This window comes from Lolium rigidum, chromosome 7, assembly GCF_022539505.1.
Source record: "Lolium rigidum isolate FL_2022 chromosome 7, APGP_CSIRO_Lrig_0.1, whole genome shotgun sequence".
NCBI classification, from domain to species: Eukaryota; Viridiplantae; Streptophyta; class Magnoliopsida; order Poales; family Poaceae; genus Lolium; species Lolium rigidum.
The window spans coordinates 301,781,746-301,787,082 of NC_061514.1; positions in this window are offsets into that span (position 1 = coordinate 301,781,746).

A 5,337-nucleotide genomic window follows, 5' to 3' on the forward strand; every position below is an offset into this window, starting at 1 on the left:
TTCGTGTTAGGAACCGGTACGAAAGGTCTTCGGCCATTTGTCAGATGCGTGGTGGGGCCCGGGCAGGATCTTTGGTACCGGTTTTTAACACGAACCGGTACCAAAGGGTGCCCCCTATATCATCTCTCGAGCCCGTCCCCTGGCCGGCTCATCTCTTCATCTCATTTTTCTCTTCTTCCTCTCACACACAAATTTTTTGCACCTCTCACACTCCAACAAATCTCTATTTTTTCTCCACCATTTTAACAAGATTAAGGGCATTCATCTATCCAAGGGTTAGAAATATCATCCTTTCTTCCGGCGTTCCTAATTTAGCACATCTCTTTGGTAGTTTTAACTCGTACTATTTTTCTAGTGCTAGCAAGGTGTTCGATGAAATTCCTAAGTTAGGGGTTTTACTTTTTTATAATCAATTTGAGCTGAAATTATGGTATATTTTGTAGGTTTTAATTAGTATCATCCCCGTCCTTACCGCCGTCGATCGCCAGCGTCGTCCCCTAGCCGGCACCGTACAACCTCGGTGAGCCTCTTCTTTTTTATAAAAAAAACTTAGTTTTATCTGATGAACTTGAATACTAATTTAGTTTGTCACTCATATATCCACGATGTTGTGTAATTAATGATATTTGATATACATATAAAATGCAGATGAATCGACAATGGATGTACGGTGACCGGTGCCATCCCGACTTCATTAATGGCATGCATTATTTTCTCAACGTGGCTGAGGCAAACAGACAGTCGAATGGTTTCATCTATTGTCCATGTAGTTCCTGTAAGAATATGACGGATTACTCTACCTCAAAGACCATTCACGTCCACCTGCTGCAGAACGGTTTCATGCCCAGCTATAATTGTTGGACCAAGCACGGAGAAAGAGGGATTATATTGGAAGACAACGAAGAAGAAGAGGATAGTGACAACTATCCTATGTTCACTCGAAGACGGTGATAGTAGAATGGGGGAAGACGAAGTCGAAGAAGAGCCCATTTTTTATGAGCCCATTTTTGATGACCCCGATGACGATTTGGGTCGGGCCATTCTTGATGCGAAGATAAGCTCGCGGAAGTGAAAAGGAGAGGTTGAAGTTGGAGAAAATGTTAGAGGATCACAAGACACCGTTGTACCCAAATTGCGAAGATGGCCGAAAAAAGCTGGATACCACGCTGGAATTGCTGCAATGGAAGGCGAGAGAATGGTACTTCCGACAAGGGATTTGAAAAGTTGCTGAAAATAATAAAGAAGATGCTTCCAGGGAGAACGTATTGCCCTCTAGTACGTACGAAGCAAAGAAGGTTGTCTGCCCTCTAGGATTAGAGGTGCAGAAGATACATGCATGCATCAATGACTGCATTCTCTACCGCGGAGAGTACGAGAATTTGAATGCATGCCCGGTATGTAGTGCATTAAGGTATAAGATCAGGCGAGATGACCCTGGCGATGTTGAGGGCGAGTCCACCCCCAGGAAGAGGGTTCCTGCGAAGGTGATGTGGTATGCTCTGATGTCTACGAGTGCTTCTATTCTTGTAGACAGTGTTGGGCCTCCAAGAGCAGAGGTTTGTAGAACAGCAGCAAGTTTTCCCTTAAGTGGATCACCCAAGGTTTATCGAACTCAGGGAGGAAGAGGTCAAAGATATCCCTCTCAAGCAACCCCGCAACCACAAAGCAAGAAGTCTCTTGTGTCCCCAACACACCAAATACACTTGTCGGATGTATAGGTGCACTAGTTCGGCGAAGAGATAGTGAAATACAAGTAATATGGATGTATATGAGTGGTAATAGCAATCTGAATAAAATATGGCAGCGAGTAAACATGCAACAAAACAAGTAAACAAACGGAGATTCGATGCTTGGAAGCAAGGCCTAGGGATCCTGCTTTCACTAGTGGACACTCTCAACAATGATCACATAATAGGACTACTCTACACCCTTTTGTTGGATGATGAACACCACTAATTGTGTAGGATTACACGAACCCTCAATGCCGGAGTTAACAAGCTCCACAATATTCGATATTCATATTTAAATAACCTTAGAGTGCAAGATAGATCAACACAATTACACCGAGAACTAACATAGCATGCACACTGTCACCATCACACTATGAAGGAGGCATAGATCACATCAATACTATCATAGCAATAGTTAACTTCATAATCTACAAGAGATTACAATCATAGCCTACGCCAAGTACTACACGATGCACACACTGTCACCATTACACCGTACAAGAGGAATAGAGTACTTTAATAACATCACTAGAGTAGCACATAGATGATATTCAACTAGATCACATAAAGAGAGAGATGAACCACATAGCTACAGCGGAGCCCTCAGCCCCGGAGGTGAATTACTCCCTCCTCATCATGGAGACAGCGATGGCGGTGGAGACGGCGGTGGAGATGACTCCGGGGGCAATTCCCCGTCCCGGCGGCGTGCCGGAACAGAGACTTCTATCCCCCGAATCTTGATTTCGCGATGGCGGCGGCTCTGGAAGGTTTCGCGTACCGTGGCCTATTCGTCTCGGGGTTTTAGGTCAGGGAGCTTATATAGGCGAAAGGGCGGAGTTGGAAGGGTCTCGGGGAGCCCACACACCAGGGGCCCCCCCCCTCTGGCCGCGCCGCCACCATGTGTGGTGGCCCTGGGCCTCTCCTCTGGTGGCCCTCGGGTGTTCTGGAAGCTTCGTGGATTTATAAGGTACTGGGCGTTGATTTCGTCCGATTCCGAGAATATTTCCTTACTAGGATTTCTGAAACCAAAAACAGCAGAAAACAGGAACTGGCACTTCGGCATCTCGTCAATAGGTTAGTTCCGGAAAACGCATCAAAACGATATAAAGTGTGAACAAAACATGTAGGTATTGTCATAGAACAAGCATGGAACATTAGAAATTATAGATACGTTGGAGACGTATCAGCATCCCCAAGCTTAGTTTCTACTCGTCCTCGAGTAGGTAAACGATAACACAAATAATTTCTGAAGTAACATGCTACCATCATAATCTTGATCAACATTATTGTAAAGCATATGACATGAATGGAGTGATTCAAAGCAATGGTCTATAGTTTGCCAACAAATAGATAACATATAGCAAAACTTTTCATGAATAGTACTTTCAAGACAAGCATCAATAAGTCTTGCATAAGAGTTAACTCATAAAGCAATAAATTCAAAGTAAAGGCATTGAAGCAACACAATGGAAGATTAAGTTTCAGCGGTTGCTTTCAACTTGTAACATGTATATCTCATGGACAGTTGTCAATGCAAAGCAATATAACCAGTGCAATATGCGAGTATGTAAGAATCAATGCACAGTTAACACAAGTGTTTGCTTCTTGAGATGGGAGGAAATAGGTAGACTGACTCAATGATACGTCTCCAACGTATCGATAATTTCTTATGTTCCATGCTACTTTATTGATGATACCTACATGTTTTATGCACATTATATGTCGTATTTACGCATTTTCTGGAACTAAGCTATTAACAAGATGCCGAAGAGCCAGTTGCTGTTTTCTGCTGTTTTTGGTTTCAGAAATCCTAGTAAGGAAATATTCTCGGAATTGGACGAAATCAACGCCCAGGGTCCTATTTTTGCACGAAGCTTCCAGAAGCGCGAAGAGGAGACGAAGTGGGGCCACGAGGTGGGGACACACCAAGGCGGCGCGGCCCAAGCCCTGGCCGCGCCGCCCTAGTGTGTGGGCCCCCCGTGACGCCTCTTGACCTGCCCTTCCGCCTACAAATAGCCTCCGTCGCGAAACCCCCAGTACCGAGAGCCACGATACGGAAAACCTTCCAGAGACGCCGCCGCCGCGAATCCCATCTCGGGGATTCAGGAGATCGCCTCCGGCACCTCGCCGGAGAGGGGATTCATCTCCGGAGGACTCTACACCGCCATGGTCGCTCTCGGAGTGATGAGTGAGTAGTTCACCCCTGGACTATGGGTCCATAGCAGTAGCTAGATGGTCGTCTTCTCCTAATTGTGCTTCATTGTTGGATCTTGTGAGCTGCCTAACATGATCAAGATCATCTATCTGTAATACTATATGTTGTGTTTGTCGGGATCCGATGGATAGCGAATACTATGTTATGGTGATTATCAATCTATTGTTTATGTGTTGTTTATGATCTTGCATGCTCTCCGTCATTAGTAGAGGCTCGGCCAAGTTTTTGCTCTTAACTCCAAGAGGGAGTATTTATGCTCGATAGTGGGTTCATGCCTTCATTGACACCTGGGACAGTGACAGAAAGTTCTAAGGTTGTGATGTGCTGTTGCCACTAGGGATAAAACATTGATTCTATGTCTAAGGATGTAGTTGTCGATTACATTACGCACCATACTTAATGCAATTGTCTCGTTGCTTTGCAACTTAATACCGAAAGGGGTTCGGATGATAACCTCGAAGGTGGACTTTTTAGGCATAGATGCAGCTTGGATGGCGGTCTATGTACTTTGTCGTAATGCCCAATTAAATCTCACTATATTTATCATATCATGTATATGCATTGTTATGCCCTTCTCTATTTTGTCAATTGCCCGACCGTAATTTGTTCACCCAACATGCTTTTATCTTATGGGAGAGACACCTCTAGTGAACTGTGGACCCCGGTCCTATTCTTTACATCGCATACAATCTACTGCAATACTTGTTTTATCGTTTTCTTGCAAACAATCATCTTCCACACAATACGGTTAATCCTTTGTTACAGCAAGCCGGTGAGATTGACAACCTCACTGTTTCGTTGGGGCAAAGTACTTTGGTTGTGTTGTGCAGGTTCCCCGTTGGCGCCTGATACGTCTCCAACGTATCGATAATTTCTTATGTTCCATGCTACTTTATTGATGATACCTACATGTTTTATGCACATTATATGCCATATTTATGCATTTTCTGGAACTAACCTATTAACAAGATGCCGAAGAGCCAGCTTGTCGTTTTCTGCTGTTTTTGGTTTCAGAAATCCTAGTAAAGAAATATTCTCGGAATTGGACGAAACTTTCGCCCAGGGTCCTATTTTTGCACGAAGCTTCCAGAAGACCGAAGACCTAACGAAGTGGGGCCACGAGGCGGCCAGGAGGGAGGCCGGCGCGGCCCGAGCCCCGGCCGCGCCGACCTACCCCCGGCCCCTCGTGTGGCCCCCGCGTTGACCCTCCGCCTACTTAAAGCTTCCGTCGCGAAACCCCCAGCACCGAGAGCCACGATACGGAAAACCCTACGAGACGCCGCCGCCGCGAATCCCATCTCGGGGATTTCGGAGATCGCCTCCGGCACCCCGCCGGAGAGGGGATTCATCTCCCGGAGGACTCTACACCGCCATGGTCGCCCGGAGTGATGA